General features: G+C 43.2%; 1 protein-coding gene across 1 annotated transcript in view; it reads right to left on the reverse strand.

Moving 5' to 3' along the window:
• The window catches only part of PDE4D (phosphodiesterase 4D), a 1065327-nt gene extending 1042511 nt beyond the window's left edge, over window positions 1–22816 (reverse strand). The window contains exon 1 of the mRNA XM_040421313.1: window positions 22793–22816. The gene's annotated coding sequence lies outside the window, so the exon portion shown is untranslated. The remainder of the gene's footprint in view (window positions 1–22792) is intronic.
• Between the last annotated feature and the right edge of the window lie 856 nt (window positions 22817–23672).

Consider the following 23672-nt stretch of genomic DNA (forward strand, 5'->3'; position numbering starts at 1 on the left):
AAAGGTGTATGCCCATCAAAATAGTACCAAACTAACAGTCACCTCATCCCTCGAAAAAATGAGCCCCTACCTGAGACAATCGCCCAAAAAAAAAAAAAAAAACAACATGTCTCAGAATATGGAGACACTAAAACATGATTTTTTTTGTTTTAAAAAAGGTGTTATTGTGTAAAACTTACATAAATAAAAAAAGTATACATATTCGGTATCTCCGCATTCGTATCGACCGGCTCTATAAAATTATAACACATGACCTAACCCCTCAGATGAACACCGTGAAAAATAAAAACTGTGCTAAATAAACAATAGCAAGCGATAAAAAAGTCATATGCACCCCAAAATAGTGCCAATCAAGCCATCATCTCATCCCGCAAAAAATTAGACCCTACCTAAGATAATCGCCCAAAAAACTATGGCTCTCAGAATATGGAGACACTAAAACATGATTTATTTTTGTTTCAAAAATGATATTATTGTGTAAAACTTACATAAATAAAAAAAAAGTATACATATTAGGTATCGCCGCGTCCATAATAACTTGCTCTATAAAAATATCACATGACCTAACACCTCAGTTGAATACCATAAAAAATAAAAATGGTGTAAAAAAAGCAATTTTTTGTCACCTTACATAACAAAAAGTGTAATAGCAAGCGATAAAAAAGTCATATTGCACCCTAAAATAGTGCCAATCAACCGTCATCTCATCCCGCAAAAATCATACCCTACCCAAGATAATCGCCCAAAAACGGAAAAAACTATGGCTCTCAGACTATGGAAACACTAAAACATGTTTTTTTTTTGTTTCAAAAATGAAATCATTGTGTAAAACTTACATTAAAAAAAAAGTATACATATTAGGTATCGCTGCGTCCGTGACAACCTGGTCTATAGAAATACCTTATGATCTAACCTGTCACATGAATGTTGTAAATAACTAAAAATAAAAACGGTGCCAAAACAGCTATTTCTTGTTACCTTGCCTCACAAAAAAGTGTAATATAGAGCAACCAAAAATCTTATGTACCCTAAACTAGTACCAACAAAACTGCCATCCTATCCTGTAGTTTCTAAAATGGGGTCACTTTTTTGGAGTTTCTACTTTAGGGGTGCATCAGGGGGGCTTCAAATGGGACATGGTGTCAAAAAACCAGTCCAGCAAAATCTGCCTTTCAAAAACCGTATGGCATTACTTTCCTTCTGCGCCCTGCCGTGTGCCTGTACAGCGGTTTACGACCACATATGGGGTGTTTCTGTAAACTACAGAATCAGAGCCATAAATATTAAGTTTTGTTTGGCTGTTAACCCTTGCTTTTTTACTGTAAAAAAAAAAAATTATGGAAAATTTGCCAAAAAATTTTAATTCTGAAATTGTATCTCCATTTGCCATTAACTCTTGTGGAACACCTAAAGGTTTAACAACGTTTGTAAAATCAGTTTTGAATACCTTGAGAGGTGTAGTTTCTAGAATGTGTAGTTTGGGTGGTTTCTATTATGTAAGCCTCACAAAGTGACTTCAGACCTGAACTGGTTCTTAACCTCTTAAGGACATAGGGCGTACAGGTACGCCCTTGTGCCCTGGTACTTAAGGACACAGGGCGTACATGTACGCCCTGTGTATTTTCGATCACTGCCGTGTGGCTGGCAGTGATCGGAACCCGGTGCCTGCTCAAATCATTGAGCAGGCACCTAGGCTAAATGCGCGGGGGGGTCCCGTGACCCCCCCATGTCGGCGATCGCGGCAAACTGCAGGTCAATTCAGACCTGCGGTTTGCTGCGATTTCTGCATTTTCTGATCCTCGCGGTCCCTGACCGCGGGGATCAGAAACTTTATATGCCTAAAATAAAGTTTTATTCACCCCCCCCTGCACCCCCGAATGATTTTATGGTGGCGGGAGGTGCAGCGGGAGGGTTGCGGGCGGTGGGGGCGGTGCGGGAGGCGGGCGGTGCGGCAGGCGGGATCGCGATCCCCCGCCCGCCTCCCCTGGTATAATCGTTGGCTTCTAGTGGGTATACCAGGGTGCCAGCACATTGCTGGCACCCTGGTATAAACGGCTGACATCTGCGATGCGATGTCAGCCGTTTAACCCTTTCCATACCGCGGTCCGTACGGACCGCTGTATTGAAAAGGTTAACAGCGCAGGGAGCTCCCTCCCTCTCCCATCGGGGGGCTGCTGTGCCTTTGCAGCCCCCCGATGGGAGAGGGAGAGAGCCCCCAGAGAGCCCCCCTCAGCCCTGTGCTTACCCTTCCCCGTCTGCGCAGTTCTGACCAGTACTGAGCAGACGGGGAAGGTTCCCATGGCAACAGGACGCCTCTCAGGCGTCCTGCTGTCCATGGTGCTGAACAGATCTATGCTAAAAGGCATAGATCTGTTCAGACAAAGTGTAAAATACAGTACAGTACAATATATATTGTTCTGTACTGTATTATACAGACATCAGACCCACTGGATCTTCAAGAACCAAGTGGGTCTGGGTCAAAAAAAAAGTGAATAAAAGTGAAAAAAAAGTAAAAATCAAAAAACACATTTATCACTGATTAAAAATGAAAAAAATAAAATTCCCTACACATGTTTGGTATCGCCGCGTCCGTAACGACCTGATCTATAAAACGGTCATGTTACTTTACCAGAACGGTGAACGCCATAAAAATAAAAAATAAAAAACTATGATGAAATTGAAATTTTGCCCACCTTACTTCCCAAAAAAGGTAATAAAAGTGATCAAAAAAGTCGCATGTACGCCAAAATTGTAACAATCAAACCATCATCTCATCCCGCAAAAATCATACCCTACCCAAGATAATCGCCCAAAAACTGAAAAAACTATGGCTCTTAGACTATGGAAACACTAAAACATGATTTTTTTTGTTTCAAAAATGAAATCATTGTGTAAAACTTACATAAATAAAAAAAAGTATACATATTAGGTATCGCCGCGTTCGTATCGACCGGCTCTATAAAAATATCACATGATCTAACCCCTCAGATGACCACCGTAAAAAAATAAAAATAAAAACGGTGTAAAAAAAGCCATTTTTTGTCATCTTACGTCACAAAAAGTGTAATAGCAAGCAATCAAAAAGTCATATCCACCCCAAAATAGATTCCAATCAAACCGTCATCTCATCCCGCAAAAAATGAGACCCTACTTAAGATAATCGCCCAAAAACTGAAAAAACTATGGCTCTTAGACTATGGAGACACTAAAACATTTTTTGTTTTAAAAATGAAATCATTGTGTAAAACTTACATAAATAAAAAAAATTGTATACATATTAGGTATCGCCGCGTCCGTGACAACCTGCTCTATATAATTACCACATGATCGAACCTGTCAGATGAATGTTGTAAATAACAAAAAAAAAAAACGGTGCCAAAAAAGCTATTTCTTGTTACTTTGCCGCAAAAAAAGTGTAATATAGAGCAACCAAAAATCATATGTACCCTAAACTAGTACCAACAAAACTGCCAACCTATCCCATAGTTTCTAAAATGGGGTCACTTTTTTGGAGTTTCTACTCTAGGGGTGCATCAGGGGGGCTTCAAATGGGACATGGTGTAAAAAAAACAGTCCAGCAAAACCTGCCTTCCAAAAACCGTATGACATTCCTTTCCTTCTGCGCCCTGCCGTGTGCCCGTACAGCAGTTTACGACCACATATGGGGTGTTTCTGTAAACTACAGAATTAGGGCCATAAATAATGAGTTTTGTTTGGCTGTTAACCCTTGCTTTGTAGCTGGAAACAAAAATATTAAAATGGAAAATCTGCCAAAAAAGTGAAATTTTGAAATTGTATCTCTATTTTCCATTAAATCTTGTGCAACACCTAAAGGGTTAACACAGTTTGTAAAATCAGTTTTGAATACCTTGAGGGGTGTAGTTTCTTAGATGGGATCACTTTTAGGGAGTTTCTCCTCTAGGGGTGCATCAGGGGGGCTTCAGATGGGACATGGTGTAAAAAAACCAGTCCATAAAAATCAGCCTTCCAAAAACCAAACGGCGCACCTTTCACTCTACGCCCCGCTGTGAGGCCGTACAGTAGTTTACGGCCACATATTGGGTGTTTCTGTAAACGGCAGAGTCAGGGCAATAAATATACAGTCTTGTTTGGCTGTTAACCCTTGCTTTGTTAGTGGAAAAAATGGGTTAAAATGAAAACTTAGACAAAAAAATGAAATTCTCAAATTTCCTCCCCATTTGCCAATAACTCTTGTGCAACACCTAAAGGGTTAACAACGTATGCAAAATCAGTTTTGAATACCTTGAGGGGTGTAGTTTCTTAGATGGGGTAATTTTTGGGTGGTTTCTATTATGTAAGCCTCGCAAAGTGACTTGAGACCTGAACTGGTCCCTAAAAATTGAGTTTTTGGAAATTTCTGAAAAATTTCAAGATTTGCTTTGAAACTTCTAAGCCTTCTAACATCCCCAAAAAATAAAATATCATTCCCAAAACAATTCAAACATGAAGTAGACATATGGGGAATGTAAAGTCATCACAATTTTTGGGGGTATTACTATGTATTACAGAAGTAGAGAAACTGAAACTTTGAAATTTGCAAATTTTTTCAAATTTTTGTTAAATTAGGTATTTTTTGGTGCAAAAAAAATAATTTTTTTGACTTCATTTTACCAGTGTCATGAAGTACAATATGTTACGAAAAAACAATCTCAGAACGGCCTGGATAAGTCAAAGCGTTTTAAAGTTATCAGCACTTAAAGGGATTCTGGTCAGATTTGCAAAAAATGGCCTGGTCCTAAGGTGTAAAAAGGCTGTGTCCTTAAGGAGTTAAAAAGTGGGTTTTTGAAAATGTCTGAAAATTTTTAAGATTTGCTTCTAAACTTCTAAGCCTTGTAACAACCCCAAAAAATAAAATAATCCCAAAATGATCCAAGTATGAAGTAGACATATGGGGAATGTAAAGTAACTATTTTTGTAGGTATTACTATGTATTATGGAAGTAGAGAAATTGAAACTTGGAAATTTGCAAATTTGGTATTTTTTTAAAAAAATTCTTGACTCCATTTTACCAGTGTCATGAAGAACAATATGTGACGAAAAAACGATCTCAGAATGGCCTGGATAAGTCAAAGCATTTTAAAAGTTATCACCACATAAAGTGACACTGGTCAGATTTGCAAAAAATGGCATGGTCCTTAAGGTGAAAATGAGCCCGGTTCTTAAGGATTTAAATTTACTAAAATTAACAAAAAAAGTTAAAAAAAATAGCAGCATATGTAAGTTGTGTAGTAGTTATAAAGTGCAGGAGCAATACTAATGACCCATAAACATCAGGATGTCCATATAGCAGCAACTGCGTTAATAAATATTCCGATTCCAAAGAGGATACATCAAGTTCCATTTCAAGTCAATAACCTGGTATGATTATAAAAGTACAGAATAAATAGCAAAAATGTATCCAAATTCAAGGCAATTTGTTGCGGTATGATTGGGATGATAGTGGTTAGTAAATGACTACCGGTATCAGCGCTTATGAAGTTTTAACTCAATTCGCCATATATCAAAGCCTCAGCAGCAAATGGTTAGTGAAGGACCTGAAAACTAGGGTAAGTAGGTCTCAAGCCGGTATACCTCAGTGCGGCGTCCCGCGTGTTCTTTGGTATCTACCCGGCGCTTACCTCTCCAGAAGTTTTCCCTCTGCAGTCCCGTAAATCCTGTTTGTTGACTGTATCTGTGCGCAGGCTTTCTCGGCATCTCACGTGGAGTAGGATAGCGCTCGTAGGTTCGGTTTAGTGGAGCACTTCAGTGTAGTCCTGACGTCAGCAGTGACACTGGGATTTGCTCTTACACGTGATCCGAATGCCAAAGAGCGGTGCGCTGAGTTCAATGGAGTGCCTGTATGCGGCTATTCACATTAATACATCCATGCGCTTTATATTTGTTAGATTTGAGAATGAAGTCAAAAGTTCTTTATCTTAGCTTGCAAGCAAAATTAACCCCCAGCTTCCTCAAACGCGTTTCGGGACCCGTAGTCCCTTCATCAGTGATAAACACAGTGACGTCATAGCATAGACATAATTAACACAGTGATGTTGTAATGCAAGAGTTATTAACTTTGTAAAGTTACAGCTAGTGTTGAGCAAAGTGAAGCATCCGAAGTGGAATTTGGTCTAAATTTTAGGAAAAATTTGATTCTAAAATGATCATCACGCTCAGCGCAGGTCCTTCAGCAGATTTATTTTTTTCAGCCGAATACCGCATGTGCTCGAGCGCAATGCTCGAGTCTCCTCCCTGCACGTTTGTTGCCTGCTACGCAGCCAATAAATGTGCAGGTAAGTACTGCCCTTCATTTTAATGCTGTAGCCATGTTGGTTACTGGCATTACAGTGATTGACTGTCCGGAACGCGTCATCAGGTACCTGGGGTACATCTCATGTGTAACGTTTCCACAACCCAAATATCTGTGACATTCCCTGTAATTTTATATTAACTGCTGCTGACATCAACTAAATTATCTGTGGTATTTCTCCTGTGTAACGTGTGCGCATCCCAAAAATATCAGTGACATCCAGTGTACTTTTTCCGTAGACGGTGTCCGCTGTGGACAGTGACATTAGCTGCGCTACATCTTCTGTGTAACGTGTGCATAACTTCGCACCCCAAAAATATCAGTGACATCCAGTATACTTTTTCCGTAGACTGTGGTACATCTCCTGTGTAACGTTTCCACAACCCAAATACCTGTGACATTCCCTTTAATTTTATATTAGCCGCTGCTGACAGCGACATTATCTGCGGTATTTCTTCTTGTGTAATGTGTGCGCATGCTAAATACCTTTATTAATTTTTTTGCGCATACACTTACAAATCCTACACTACTGAACGTGTGACATACCTTCAAGCATATATAACATTTAATATGAAGAAGGCGAGCAGTAAGGGACAGGGAAGTGGCCGTGATGCTGATGGTGCACGCAGAGGCCATGGCCCTGGGCGCGTTGAAACTGTGCCTGCTGCCAGAGAACAAGAAAACCAATCATCCACGATACCTAGCTTCACGTCCCAGTTTGCAGGGTGGCACAGGACAACGCTCTCGAAGTCAGACCAGTGCGACCAGGTGGTCAGTTGGATTGCAGCAGATAATGCTTCCAGTCGGTTAGGCACCATCCTGTCTTCCCCCCAAGTCTAGTCTCAGTAGCCAAGAGTCTGGTCAACACAATCCTCACCCTGATCCTCTTTCCTCCCACCATGGAGAGTCTTACCAAACAAGTCATCCCACACTCGGATATTCCGAGGAGCTCTTTTCAGCGCCATTCCTTCATTTGGGCCTCTCGACAAGCCCGCTTGAAGAGGGACATGAGATCTTGTGCCCTGATTCCCAAACTCTTGAGCATCCACAGTCACAAGAAGATGATGGTGGGGAACGGCAATTAGTGTTTCACGAGGTGGATGCTGATGATGAGACACAGTTGCCAATAAGTCAACGACAATTAGTATCTCAAGAGGTTGATGATGAGACACAGTTGTCAATAACTGAGGTTGTTGTTAGGTCAACAAGTCAGGAGGATGAGCCGAGTGATGAGGTGGTGGACGATTAAGTCACGGACCCAACCTGGGAAGGTGGCAAGACGAGCGAGGACAGCAGTACAGAGAGGGAGGGATCCGCAGCACCGCAGCAGGCTGGAAGAGGCAGTGGGGTGGCAAAAGGGAGAAAGCGGGCCACACCAAACAGGCCCGCAACTGTTCTCCGGAGCACACCCTTGCGGAAATCTCCCTTGCCAAGTGGTAGGTGTTCTGCAGTCTGGCGCTTTTTTGAGGAAAGTGCGGACAACAAAAGAATTGTAATTTGCAACCTGTCCCATACAATAATGAGCAGGGGCGTGAATACTAGCAACCTCACCACCACCAGCATGATCCACCATATGTCATCAAAGCACCATAATAGGTGGGCTGAAAGCCTGGGTCCACAATCTGTGTCTGCGGGTCACACCACTGCCTTCCTCTTCCCCTGTGTTACGTGCTGGCCAATCCCTTGTCGAAAGCCGCAGGCCCGGATGCCTCCTGCCCTGACCTGGACCTTCGCAATCACTATCAGCGACCACATCCACTTCCGTGTACCAGTGTAGTGTATAAATGTCATTACCCCAGGCATTTGAACGCAAGCGCAAATACCCAGCCACCCACCCACAGGCCATAGCACTAAATGCGCAACTTTCCAAATTACTGGCCCTGGAAATGTTGCCATTTAGGCTTGTGGACACTGAGGCCTTCTGCAGCCTGATGTCGGCGGCAGTCCCTCGTTACGCAGTCCCCAGCCGCCATTATTTTTCATGGTGTGCCGTGCACGCCTTACACCAGCATGTGTCCCGTAACATCAACCGTGCACTGACCAACGCAGTTACTGGGAATGTCCACTTAACCACTGACATATGGACAAGTGCTTGTTGTCAGGGACGCTACATTTCCCTGATGGCACACTGAGTGAATGTTGTGGCGTCTGGGAGCAAGTCGTACCCTGGGATGGCACAGGTACTACCGACGCCAAGGATTGCGGGCCCTAGTTCCATCAGGGTTTCCACCACCACCTATGTTAGTGGCTCCAACCCCCACTTCTCCTCCTCTGCCGCCCCCTCCTCCCCTTCCACCTCAGAATTATCCTCTTGCAGCACCAGTCAGCCTTCAGTCGGTAGCTGGAAGCAGTGTAGCACTACAGTGGGGAAGCGTCAACAGGCCGTGCTTAAGCTGATCTGCTTAGGTGACAAACAGCAGACCGCCACAGAGCTGATGCAGGGGATAAGGGACTAGTCTGGGCTGTGGCTCTCGCCACTCAACCTAGAACCAGGCATGGTTGTGTCTGATAATGGCCATAACTTGGTGGCGGCTTTGGAGCTCGGGAACCTCACACACATACTACGCCTAGCCCACGTCTTCAACTTAGTGGTTCAGCTGTTTCTCAAAACCTACCCCAATATGCCTGAGCTACTGGTGAAGGTGCGCCGCGTGTGTGCCCATTTCCGCAAGTCATCTACAGCTTCCGCCAGTCTGTCAATGCTGCAGCAGCGCTTACAATTGCCAGCTCAACGACAGTTGTGCGATGTGAGCACGCGCTGGAACTCCACGTTCCACATGTTGGCCAGGCTTTGTGAGCAGCAGAGGGCAGTAGTGGAATACCAGCTGCAACATGGTTGTCGCCTTACCAGTCAGCTTCCGCTCTTCACAACCGAGGAGTGGGCATGGATGTCTGACCTCTGTGAGGTTTAAAGAAACTTTGAGGAATCAACACAGTAAGCGGCGATAACGCTATTATCAGCGTCACCATCCCACTTCTGTGTCTACTGAAACGCTTGCTGCTCACAATTAAGGCCGGCGCTTTGCATGTGGTAGAGGTGGAAATGGGTGGAAGACATTACACAGGGTAATAGCCAGATCAGCTTTAGTTCGTCTTCTCAGCGCAAATTGGATGATGATCAAGAGGAGGAGCAGGAGATGGTTGCCTCTGCTACAGAGGGTAGTACCCATGGAAGTTTAATTCCATCTGTTCAGCGTGGATGGGCAGAAGAGGAGGAAGAGGATGAGGAGAATGAGAGTCATCCTCCTGATGATGACAGCGAAGTCTTGCCTGTTGGGATTCTGGCACACATGGCTGACTTTATGTTAGGCTGCCTTTCCCGTGACCCACGCATTTTACACATTTTGGACAACACCGATTACTGGTTGCTCACCCTTCTCGAACCCCTCTACAAAGAGAACTTCTCATCTCTCATTACTGTGGTGGAGAGGACTAGCAAAATGGTGCAATACCAGAAGGTCCTTGTGGAAAAATTGCTCCAAAAATTTAAATCTGACAACGCTGGCAGCAGAGTACGTAGTTCCTTGGGCAACCGGGGAGGGGAGACAAGGGGAACAGACAGCAGTTCTAACAGAGGCAAGGCAACACTCTCCAAGGCCTGGGACAGTTTAATAACACCCCGCCAGCACCCTCACCCTGATGCGCGGCCTAGTGTCACAAGGAGAGAAAAGTTTTGGAAGATGGTGAAGGAGTACGTAGCAGACCGTGTCAGTGTCCTCAATGATCCCTCTGTGCCTTACAACTACTGTGTATCCAAGCTGGACACATGGCACAAACTGGCGCTCTACGCCTTGGAGGTGCTGGCCTGCCCTGCTGCCAGCGTTTTGTCAGAGCGGGCATTTAGTGCTGCTGGGGGCTTAATAACTGATAAGCGCATCCGACTGTCAACTGACAATGCTGACAGTTTGACACTTATCAAAATGAACAAGGCCTGGATTGCCCCTGACTTCTCTACTCCACCAGAGGAAAGCGGCTGAACATAAAGGCACTTTAAATGTGTTTTTTATAATGTACTGAATACACTGTATTCCCATGCACCCCTTCCACCACAAAAAAGGGTATATGGTTCAATCTTCCTTTTCTCGTCCTCCTACTCCTTCTCTTCCATCATATCAACATGCTTATTAGTGGTCACCAGTAGGCCCTCACCTACAATCTTTTAGAGGGTCAGCTCACTTGCAGGCCCTCGCATATAATGTTTTAGAGGGTCAGCTCACCAGCAGGCCCTCACCTAGAATGATTTAGAGGGTTAGCTCACCTGCAAGCCCTCGCATATAATATTTTAGAGGGTCAGCTCACCAGCAGGCCCTCACCTACAATCTTTTAGAGGTTCAGTTCACTTGCAGGCCCTCACCTGCAATTTTTTAGAGGGTCAGCTCACCTGCAGGCCCTCGCATATAATATTTTAGAGGGTCAGCTCACCAGCAGGCCCTCGCATGTAATGTTTTAGAGGGTCAGCTCACCAGCAGGCCCTCAACCATAATGTTTTACAGGGTGAGCTCACCAGCAGGCCCTCGCCTATAATTTTTTCAATGGTCAGCTCAGCAGCAGGCACTCGCCCATAATTTTTTCGATGCTCAGATCAGCAGCAGGCACTCGTCCCTAATGTTTTAGAGAGTCAGCTCTGCAGCAGACCCTCACTCCTAATGTTTTAGATGGTCAGCTCAGCAGCAGGCCCTCGCCCTTAATGTTTTAGAGGGTCACCAGCAGGCCATCAATCATAATTTTTCAAGGGTGTATGATGCCCTCCTTTATGTGTAATAAAGGGTGTGTTGAAGTGCCGGTTCCTTGTAATTTTTGGAAACCCTTTCACTTAGTGCATAGGCTTTTTGAGTGTAGGAGTCCCAGTACCTGAACAATTGTACCACAATGTGAATCAGGCCCTCCTTTATGTGATATACAGGTTGTATCGGAGTGCCTCTTCCTTGTAATTTTTGGCAGCACTTGCACTTTATATACAAGTAAATATACAGGATAGAATGTTTCCTAATACTTTTATCTTTGGTTTTGTGCATATTATTGTCAGTCTGTAAAATTGGCGTACTACTTGGACAAGATCGTGCCCAGCAGTAACCTGGGAGTCCAAGATGCATCCAGACATCCTCCCCATGCTGTTCCCGAACCATTTCAGTTGTGTTCCCATCAATTTCTGACCTTTTTCTATGAACCAGACACCCTCCCCTCTTCAGAGCAGGGGGTGCCTGGTTTAATGCTCGGGTTCTCTCTTTGACTTCCATTGTGCTCGGTAGAGCACCCGAGCATCCCGAGGTGTTCGACCCGAGCACCCGAACACCCAAGCACTTTGGTGCTGGATCAACACTAGTCAGATTGTGTCAGAGAAAAAAAATCAGTCCCCATTGACTTACATTGTGGGTCTTAACGGATCCGTCTTGCTCCGCAACCCAGGACGGAAAGCAAACTACAACATGTTGCGGTTTGCTCTCTGGTCTGGGAACGCAACTAAACGAAACGGAATGCCATTTTGGAGCATTCCGTTCTGTTCAGTTCAGTTTTGTCCCCATTGACAATGAGTGGGGACAAAACAGATATTTTTTTTCCGGTATTGAGACCCTATGACGGAACTCTATACCGGAAAACTTAAATGCTAGTGTGAAAGTAGCCTAAATTAAGCTGCACCGCTATCTGCGACTTCGCCTTGCTCACGCCAGGTCTAAAATTGTGGGGGTAGGCAGGGAAGGGGACAGACCATCTCATTCATCATTTTCTTTGCCTGTTATAGGCATAAAAAATGGTCTAAATGTAAGACAGCAAGGAAGCTGTCTTACATTTAGATCTGGTGCAGGATACGTCAAAGTTATGGAGAGGCCTGTGTATCTTCATAACTTGGGTGGATCCTCCGCCAGCACAGGCCCTTTATTAAGACCGGTATCTAAAACGCTGGTCTTAATAAATGTGCTCCATAATGTATGCTTTTAAAGGATAGCACAGCACATGAATAACTTTAAGTACCTAGCATGCAACTAAAAGCAGCATCAAATAACTGTTAGGGCTTAATAGCAATGGGGTCATCATTCAGATTTACACACCTTTCTTCCATCACTAACTGCACTACATCTTTTGAGTTTTCAGTACCCCAGAAGAACTACTGCAAAGGGTTACTCTCCATTTAATGCAAAGTTTCTAGAGTTAAAAGTTGTGATTTGTTATACATATGCACTTAAATTGTCGTTTCGATTTACAGTGTCATCTATAAAAGCAGTAACTGAGCGTTACTAAGGAGAGTTTGTCTTCAGCATTGCCTGTGTATAACAAATCAGATAGGAAGGGTGATGGACAGTGATAGGCCACATGTCCATAGTCAGGGACTAACGTAAGTGATTAGAGGCGGCTGGAAGTTACACACAAGCGTCTTCTGCAGACTGAAGACAGATTCTCCTTAGTAACGCTGTTACAGCTTTGCTAAGAAGAATCATTACACCCTGTTTTCTAGTAGAAAGAAACATCTTTTCCTAATAAAGTATATTACAAAAATGTTTAACGTCCGTGTCCCTACACAATATTAAAAATAAACTAAAACGACAGTTACACTTTAACGGCATTGTATAGACAATATATTTTTAACAACTTGGCAAATTGTGTTAGGTTGTCAGGAGATGGAGAAGATCCACCCCCTGACTAGTTAGTGTTGAGGGAGTCTAGTCTGAAGTGCAACAACAGCGGTCCGCAAGTGGTCCCTTTAAGATGAGAAGTGTTTAGTGACGCCAGTTGCAATGAAGCAACAACGGGACGGAGTCCCTTTAATGAATGGTGTTGGTACCCAGGTGTAGGAAAGGCCGAGTGATATAGGGTGGCCTATAATGTCCCTTAATGTTTTGTGCATGTTTCACGGTGCTCCTACCTGGATACGCTGGAACCCCAGCCGTTGGCTCTGAAGCAGACAAATAGGGTGAACAATTGAGGGATTTGAAGAAATATTTGAGTCCAGACCTTGTGATGAAGTTCAATGGCAGATTTACTTTGCATAAACGTTTCTCCAAACGGCTTACATACTTTATCTTGGTTCCAGCAGGCCTTAGAATTAAGTCTGGCAGGCAAACAATCTCAACTCTGCTACATCGGTTTCTCTTTGGCTCTGCTGTACTAACAGACTTAAATGGAATCTCTTCTTCCGCAGGATGCTGCAACTTCTCTCTGTAGTCTGACTCTAGATTATGCCAGGGAATAGGTTAGAATCATGGAGAATCAACCAGAACACACCAGAACTCCTTACCTCCTTCTGGTAGCAAACAGAACTGTCCCACTTATAGTAGCATGGTGCAGAAGTGGTAACACCACTCTGGGGTGTTACAGAAGCAGCCTTGGGAAAGACGTGTCTGTTCCACCTCCTGCACAACTAGTTCCAAGTTCAGAGACCCGGTTTTTTAACTCCTTCCCAAAATGGCAATATTTTGTACTCTATATTGGTTTTCTCATCCTGGCCTTCCAAGAACCATAACATTTATATTTTTCTGTGGACATTTTTGGCTTTTATTGACATTTTTTCAGGTAATTTTTTTTTTTTATCACAGTGTGATCAAAATAACAAGTTAAAGAGAACCTTTCACCGCTCCTGACATGCCTGTTTTGATAGCTTTATGCATTCCCCATGCAATAACATCTGGAGCATCTATTCTTATGTCTCTATGTTGTGCCATTGCTTTATTATTTCTACTAGTAGTTATGAATGAATTGCTAGCAGTCTGCAGTAAGGGTACAGAGGAGTGGTAACCAGTTTGGGGGGGGGGGGAGTACCTACACAGACTGAAAATAGCACTGATTGGATAGAGTCAGACTGTGCAGGTACCCCCCCCCCCCCCAACTGGTTATCACCCCACTGTACCCTTACTGCAGACTGCTAGCAGTTCATTCATAACTTCTAGTAGAAATAATAAAGGAATGACACAACATAGAGCCATAAGAATAGATGCTCCAGATGTTATTACATGGGGAATGCATGACGCTATCAAAACAGGCATGTCAGGAGCAGTGAAAGGTTTTCTTTAATGGGAGTCAAAGTTTCACCTTTTTAACCCTTCCCATAGCTTTCTAGCAGCCTTACAGTTAATAAAAATGTTACCTTTATGAGCAATCCTGGACTTATAAAACTGTCAAAAAACAACTTAGTAGCATATGCAAATGAGGGCTCGCAAGTGCCCAAGGGCGGCGTTACCCTCGTAGGTGCCCAGCTAGCTCAGCCTTATTGTCGCTTCCCCCCGCCCATCCTTTCCCTCTGACCGCCCATCTACTTACTTCTTGTTTCGCCGAGATCCCGCGCCTGAGCACTCAGTCCGTCGGCCGGCGCATGCGCACTGCGATGCCTATTTCTTGTACGGCATCACAGTAATTAATGCGCATGTGCCGGTTAACGGCGCGAAGCCGGCGCATGCGCATTAATTACTGTGATGCCGTACAAGGAATGGGCATCGCAGTGCGCATGCGCAGGCCGACGAACTGAGTGGGCAGGCGCGGGATCTCGGCGAAACAAGAAGTAAGTAGATGGGCGGTCAGAGGGAAAGGATGGGCGGTCAGAGGGAAAGAATGGGCGGGGGGAAGCGACGATAAGGCTGAGCTAGCTGGGTACCTACGAGGGTAACGCTGCCCCTGGGCACTTGCGAGCCCTCATTTGCATAGGCTACCAAGTTGTTTTATGCCGTTTGTTTTTTGTCCAGGATTGCTCATAAAGTTAACGTTTTTATTAACTGTAAGGCTGCTAGAAAGCTATGGGAAAGGTTAAAAAGGTGAAACTTTGATGACAGACTCCCTTTAACTTTATTCTATTGGCTAGTATAGTTATGGCAACAACAAATTTATTTAGTTTTTTACTACCTGTAAAAAATGAAAAATCTTAATTTTTTTCTTTTTTATAAAGTTTGCATGCAAATTTGCATCCTTCCATCAGTGGAACTGTGTGATTGCTTGTTTTTTTTTCTTGCAGCATGGGCTGTATTTTTTATTGGTACTATTTCAAGGTATATAATATAACAAAAACAAAGACAGGTGCACTCTGCGGTCTTACTAAGCCCTCAAACTGGTGTTAAAATTTAAAAATTAGCCAACATGTCCTACGTGAGGACATGTCTGAGCCCGAGCACCGCGCCAAGGTTTCTCAAGTAGCTCGGGACCTAACGCTAAACCTACCTGGGCCATATGGGCAATACCATGCCATACATTGTACAGTGGCTGTGCTTGGTATCGCAGTTCAGCCCCATTCAGTGCAATTCACTACACCCTGCAGTTTGACATTGTAGTGCCCTGGATAGAGAGAGAGAGAGAATTTGCACCTCCTCGGCCGGATTGGGAATGTTGCTTTGTTATCAGGAAAGGGACTCAAAGAGAACCTTAATAAGACATCTTCCATATACCCCATACACATTATTTTGGGAGAACTGTTTGATACAATCTAAACAGACTGTTCCTACCTTTGCAAATACATGTATTGATGAATTACCAAAATATACAGTAAAACTATTCAGTGGCTGCAGTGAGAGCTGGCTCCATCATTGCATCACTGTCCCATTACCTTGTACTGCACTGCTAGGGACTCATGACTTGCACCCCACAACACCAAGGCTACCCCAAACTGCCACAAGCCAGGACACCATCCCTAGGTTGTACCCCAGGGAGAAGAAAGGGTGTGCCCCTAGTCTCAACTTCAGGCACGGCCCAGAGAATGCTAGAGAAGAATCCCCAGCCTGAGTATTGCAACCACCCTGATCCTCGCCACACCACCACTCCCATCCCCTGCACCCTCACACCTCATCTGCAGGCTGGCACATTGCACATATAGAGAGAGAATGGTCATTTACGTCCAGCCTGGTAGAAATATAATTGGTGGGGACACTTTTGCCCATGCTTGAGCCTATTTGAAGTATGTTTCTTGGAACACCGCAGCAATTCAGAGTAAAACATAGGTCTTTGTAGCCTGTCAGTATTTCACGCTGCCTGACAGGTTCCATTTGAGTACCACTTTGTATTTTAGGCATCCTTCTATAATAATGAGTCCATTTTTCATTTAGATGAGATGAAATTATGCAAAAGAAGGCGAACCTAAAATATATAACGTATTTCATTCATAACACAGCTGCATTAAAAATGACTCCAAAGAGTTATAATATTGCCACTGTTCGTCATATATCTCCCCCCGTTTAAAATGCATTTGTACAGAATGTGCTGTTCGAAACGTCCCTTAATTGAGAAGCAAGCGAGCATCTAAATCAGACGGTTGACGGGCTGTCAATTGAAAGAAATATGAAGACATTCAAGCACTCAAAGTCTCATTAAAACCAAATACAGTAGTGGTATGAGATATTAGGAATAAATTACACTGGCAGTGAATAAAAGAAATGAATGGGAATTTGTAATGACTAGGCATGGTGAAATAACCACACAATATGAGATCCGCCTGAAAAAACAAAACAATTTGAACAAAGTATATAGGATTAGCATTTTTTGTTCAATAGGCAATTTTCTCTGGACCCCACTTGAGCTGTACTCCATTTCTTCCCTGGAAGCTTCATGATAATATGTTTTCCAGTAACTAAACAATAGATGATGGGTATGATGTACCTAGCACTGTATGGTGGTGTTTTACATCACTTTCAGGGTACGGTCACACAAACGTAATCCATCCATACCTGTGCTGCGGTCGCTTGTGGCGCGGACCCATTCAAGTGAATATGTCCTATCTTTTGCTGTGCAGAGGCACGGACCAAAAAGCCAACGGAAGTGCTTCCGAATGCTTCGGTGGGCTTCTGATCCGTGCCTCTGCTCTGCACCTCGCTGTATCTTGAGGTTTGTGGACCCATTCAAGTCACTGGATCCGCATCCATAATACGGAATTCACGTTGCCGGTGTCCATATATTGCAGTCCGCAATATGGGCATGGACGGCTTACGGTCGTGTGAATGGACCCTTAACCTGAGGGGAGGGGGGGTCACAAATATTTTTTCAAGAGGTCTCCACATTGATTTGTGTTGTTCTCTCTCCAATGTTATCTTCAGGAATTGCAAAAATAGCTGAGCATTTTAAGAAAAATTCCAAATTTTTGTGTCTTTTTCCAGCCATCTGTTTACGGCTTTTATGTTTTTTGTTTTTTTTTGTGCTGTGGTCAAAGCGCCAAAAGTGTGGAATCTAAAATGAACTACAAACAATGGGGCAGATTTACTAATCCTATAGATATTGTAAACCTAGACAGGCTGTGCAGACCTGCACCCGATTTATCACAGGGCTCAGGCTGGATAAGGGATAGACACTTCTGTCAAACCCTATAACAACTAATGTTTGGCTTATTTTGAGACAGGATTTTATGCCAGAATTATAGTGCAATTTTGGCGCAAAATGTTGCCAAACCCCTTCTTGTGTTGATCTGCCCCTTCCAGCTAATCCCCACTCCTTTGCAAGCAAGTTGGAAAAAGTGCAGAAACCCTAGTTGTGCCAAATTGCACCAAAATTTGCCAATTTGAGACCGATTCTAAGTGCAGACACTTTAAAAATCTGGGCACTTTCTGTGCCCTTTTGAGGTCCAGTTTGTATCTCAGCATGCTCTAGGTGTGTTTTTTCAGACATTTTTCTATAAGCTTCTCTATAGGACTTCAAAAACAGCTGAACAAACACATTAAAATGATTTGAATAAAGAAATGCCACCCATAAATGCTTGCAAACAATTCAGGATGTTTTTTGGCAAGCGGAAAAAAGCCCAAGGGCTTGTGAACGCAGCATTTTTTCTTGCACGTTTTGTTTACAAAAATATCATAAAAGGCACATATTTTTATACATTCATCTATAAAAGAGAAAAAGGGACAAGAGATTTCAGACCACAAACAACTAGAAAAGGAGGGGGGGGAAAGAAATCAGATTCGGATACATTTTCCGCATTGAAATCCATGTGAAAATCACGGCCAATTCATGTCCCATTTTTTTCCAATGGGAATCTGTGTTGTCATTCATATGCCCATGGATTTTTTTTTTCTGTGCAAATTTAAAATCTGCTTCAAGAAGGGGCTTATCCTTTCTTGGCATGCTTATGAAAACCACGACATGTACTGGCACGCAGATCAGCATCATTCAATGGGTCTATAAGCACAGGTCGATCTGCGGCATACAAAACTGCGGCAGAAATCTGAGGGTCAGCCCCAGGGAAAGGGCCACATGTGGCATAAATATGGTGAACTTTTCACAGTGAATGTGCATGCAGAAAATCTATAGTGTTTACAGTAGAGGCAAAGTGAATGAACTTTTCCCAAATCTCATTCATACACTGCAGACATAAAAAAAAAAAAAAATCACATATAACTTGTGGGTGTGGATTTTAAAGCCGCAGCAAGTCAAATTATGTTACAGACTTCTGCCCAGGATTTCACTCTATGTGATACAGAGCAAACTTACGGCATTTCTGCAAAGATTTCCGCAACAAATCTACACAGCTTGGTGCAGATCTTGCTGCCACAGAACACTGGCAGATCCAATTTGGAATTTCAACTGCAGAAAATCTGCAATAATTCCGTCTACAATGAACCTGCCACATGTGCCCATAATCTAAGGCTCAGTTCACACCTGAGCGTTCTGAAAGGAGCGCTCTGTATGCGCGATTGTACGGGCGTTTACAAGCGCGCATACAGAGACAAGCGTACACACAGTGTCGCGCGTTCCCGAAAGTCTATGTACGGGAACGCGCGACAAGCGCCCAAAAAAACGCTCCTGTACTTGTTTGAGCGTCGGGCGTTTTACAGCGCGATCGTACGCGCTGTAAAACGCCCAGGTGAGAACCATTCCCATAGGGAAGCATTGGTTTCTCCTTGTTGAGCGTTTTACAGCGCGTAGGAATGCGCTGTAAAACGCTCAGGTGTGAACTGAGCCTAAGGGTGGCTGCACAAGAAATCAGCACCAAAACTGCACAAGAAAAGAAACGCACATAAATCTGCACTATTTATCGCATTTTTTGTACTTTATTGTGCAGTATTTATGCAGTTTTTGGTGTGGATTTGATGCAGATTTTGTCACAGATCCCACCCTTCCATTGAAATTTGCACAATAAAAACGCAACAACTGCAGTGCTGCAGATTTCAAAATCCGTACAGCAGGTCAATTTCTGCAACTAAGGAAAAAAGCTAAGTATCCATGAGAACTATCTAATCTCATACACTTTGCTAGTACTGTAATAAGCCTCATTCACACGTCCGTGTCCGTGCTCAAATCCGTGAGCAGGTGGTCAGTGATTCGTCCATGAAGCTGTCCGTGAAGGATCCGTGTTGGATACGTGTGTCAGTTTTTTGCTGTCCGTGTTGCATCCGTGTTTCACTGACACTAAACAGCTGACAAATAGTTTTCAAAGCATCTCTTCCTAATGATCCGTGAAACACTGATGCAACACGGACGGCATCCGTGGTATTTACGGACCCATAGACTATAATGGACGTGATGGATCCGTGAACACGGACAAAATAGAGCATGCATCCGTGCTGAAAACATAGACCCACGGACCGTGCTAAAACACTGATGTCTGAATACACACATTAAAATGAATGGGGACGTGTGCTGTCCGTGGAGAACACGTACAGCACACGTCCGTGGAACGCTGACGTGCAAATGAGGCTTTACGCTGCGTTTTTTCTGCACGCAAAACTGTGCAGAAAAAAAAATGCACGTAATCCGCATTATCTTTCAGACGGGCGTTGCGGGAAAATGTGCGGGTGCGTTACGGGAACACCCGCGATTTTTCCGCGCGAGTGCAAAACATTGTAATGTGTTTTGCACTCGCGTGAGAAAAATCGCGCATGTTTGGTACCCAAACCCGAACTTCTTTGCAGAAGTTCCTGGCTTGGGATCGGTGTTCTGTAGATTGCTATTATTTTCCCTTATAACATGGTTATAAGGGAAAATAATAGCATTTTGAATACAGAATGCATAGTAAAATAGGGCTGGAGGGATTAAAATAAATAAATAAATAAATAAAATAAATAATTTAACTCACCTTAATCCACTTGCTGGCGCTGCCGGCATCTCGTCTGTCTCCTTCTTTGCTGAACAGGACCTGTGGTGAGCATTCATTCCAGGACCTGTGGTGACGTCACTCCAGTCATCACATGACCCATCACCATGGTAAAAGATCATGTGATGGATCATGTGATGACCGGAGTGACGTCACCACAGGTCCTGGAATGAATGCTCACCACAGGTCCTGTTCAGCAAAGAAGGAGACAGACGAGATGCCGGCAGCGCCAGCAAGTGGATTAAGGTGAGTTAAATTATTTATTTATTTATTTTTTAACCCCTCCAGCGCTATTTTACTATGCATTCTGTATTCAGAATGCTATTATTTTCCCTTATAACCATGTTATAAGGGAAAATAATAATGATCGGGTCTCCATCCCGATCGTCTCCTAGCAACCGTGCGTGAAAATCGCACCGCATCCGCACTTGCTTGCGGATGCTTGCTATTTTCACGCAACCCCATTCACTTGTATCGGGCATGCGTTGCGTGAAAAACGCAGAATATAGAGCATGCTGCGATTTTCATGCAACGCACAAGTGATGCGTGAAAATCACCGCTCATGTGAACAGCCCCATAGAAATGAATGGGTCGGTATTCAGTGCGGGTGCAATGCGTTCAACTCACGCATCGCATCCGCGCGGAATACTCGCCCGTGTGAAAGGGGCCTAAGAGTATGTTCACGTGACGGATTTTGAAAACGAGCTGAAAAAATCTGCATGGAATCCGCGCTGATTTTCTGTGTGTTTTTTGTACATTTTTGTGCTTTTTTCAGCTTCCTATTTGTTCAGCTTCCCATTCATTTCAATGAAAGAATCAGCACAGATTCTGCTCCAAGATAGAGCATGCTGCTTTTCAGCGTGAAAAAAAAAAGAAGGAAGTTCTGCATCCCATTGAAATGAATGGGAGGCTTTTGAGAGGCTTTTGTTTGTGTGGATTCCACATGGAAGACCCGTGAAAAACAGCGCCAAAAAACATAGCGTGAACAGGCCCTAAGAGTGGCTTCACACACTGTTTTAAAGGCAGTTTTTGGAGGCAATTGCTGAATGCAGTACAAGGAGTGGTTAGTATATGGAAGGGAATTATATTGGCTTCAGAAACAGAATCAAAGCAGCAGACATGCATCCTAAAGATGGGATGTTTAGTCTTGCAGATCTGAATTTGAGCACGTGCTACACTCTGTATACAGATCTAATCATAAGAAGTGATGTTTAGACTCTAGTGAGCGTCAGAGATATTTTACTTCTACAATGACAATGAGAACGGGGAATAATGCGTTTGTGAATGTCATGGTCTATACGGTAATTATCCATACATCTGCCTGTAGTCCTGTGCACAGCACTGACGTCTGACACTTTTGTACATTTAACAATGGTATTTGTGTAACATCCATGTATTCATCTGCAGAAGAACATGAAAGAGGTTTGCAGAAAATACAGAACGCTTACTAACACAGTTCTGGGCTTTACCGGATGAAGGCGAATCTGTCGGGAGAGAGCAAAACGCCAATGCTGCATATAAAATAATAGATGCAGATGTCGTCAAATTTATAGCACATGTCCTATTCTTGTCCATTCTGCAGACACACGTAGGCATTTCTACAATGGGGCCTGAGAAAAGTGCAGAATGCACATGGACCGTATCCATATTTTACGGATCCGCGATTTGTGGACCGCAAAACAGATATGGTCATGTGCTGGAGGCCTTAAAGAGGATTTGTCAGTTCTCCTGACATATCTATTTAGTACATAATTGCATTTTCCATGAATTAACAATGCCGGAGCATCATTTATTACAACGTTGCATTATGATGTTCCTTTGTTGCCTTCACACGGGACAGCAAAAGCATTTTTTTTTTTCATGATGTGCATTTTTAATTTGAACATTACAAAATAAATTAATAAACTTTATTTAATTCTTGATTTTACACTTATTTGTCTAGACTCTAGTGATGGCTAACCTCCACTGGTTTAGTCTATTAGGCTGGGTTCACACTTGAGCTGTAAAACGCTCAAGTGTGAACCCAGCCTAATAGACTAAACCAGGGATCAGAAACCAGCTGTTCTGAAACTACAACTCCCAGAATCCTCCTTTTACTTTTATGGGAGTTACAATAATAGCCGAGTAAGTATGTATGCTGGGAGTTGTAGTTTCACAACAGCTGAAGTGCCGAAGGTTGCTGATCCCTGGAGAAGATCGCTGTAAAAAGGGGTTAAATAAATAAAATACATGACTTATTGAATTTCTTTCCACAAAATTGCATCTCAATCTGCCCAGCGCCTCCTGCTCTATAACCTGCTGGCTGTAGATTGCGCTGCCTTTTCATGGTGACAGTTTCCCTTTAATGAATATTCTCATTCATTGTGGTTCTATAGTTTACATAGAACATTTTCTTCTTACATTTTTAGCAAAGTTATTTTGCAGTTTGGATCAGCAAAAAGTAACAGTGGAAATATAAAGACGTGCAGACAACCGTGCATGTAATCACCTCCTACCTTGTGCTGTCCGCAGCTGTGATTGCAATCAGTGGAGGGATCCTCAGTGCCAGAGAAGTTGGCCGCTGTGGACTCTCAGAATCCGGCTTTTTATCCCATTCTGCTTGCTCTGCGAGTCTGAATGCCAATGGAGGTAGTTGTATATTTCTACAGGAAAGCCTGCGTACTAAATATGGCTCCATTTCCTCGGGAATGCCATCATCTTCTTCCAATCTGGAATGAAGAGCTTCATCTGACACCTAATAAATAGAAAAGGGATGTTGTAAATTTCAAACATTAAAAATAGGATTAGACATTTACCATACCGTCCTCATACATGTATGTATGGTCCAGGTGGGTCAGGGCTACCTTACAGTACATACCTAGTCATGTTGAAACATCTGTAAGTTATTATTAAAGGGCATCTAACAGCAGATTTGCACCTATGAAACCGGCTGACCTGTTACATGTGCACTTGGCAGCTGAAGGCATCTGTGCCCGCATTGCTGAGAAAAATAAAGTTTAAATATATGCAAATGAGCCTCTAGGAGCAATGGGGGCGTTGTTGTTACACCTAGTGGTTCTGTTCTCTCTGCAACTGCCAGGCCCTCTGCACTTTATTTGACTTTAGGAGATGTCAGGGCAAAATATGATCATGTATATCGGTCAGGTGGCTCAACCAACAAATATCCAAAGAATTACCGTAGGTGCACTATCCTATGGCAAAACCCCCTCCAATAGGTAATTGTAAAGGAGAAAATAAGAAAATGGAGGGCACACTCTTTTCTGGTGTTTTATATGGAAAAATACTGTATATCTAAAAATATTTATTTTTTAATTTTTTTTCAAAAGAGGAACATGTATATACGACACAAATTAATCCCATAAAATAATAAAAATC

Source organism: Bufo bufo, chromosome 2 (assembly GCF_905171765.1).
Source record: "Bufo bufo chromosome 2, aBufBuf1.1, whole genome shotgun sequence".
NCBI classification, from domain to species: Eukaryota; Metazoa; Chordata; class Amphibia; order Anura; family Bufonidae; genus Bufo; species Bufo bufo.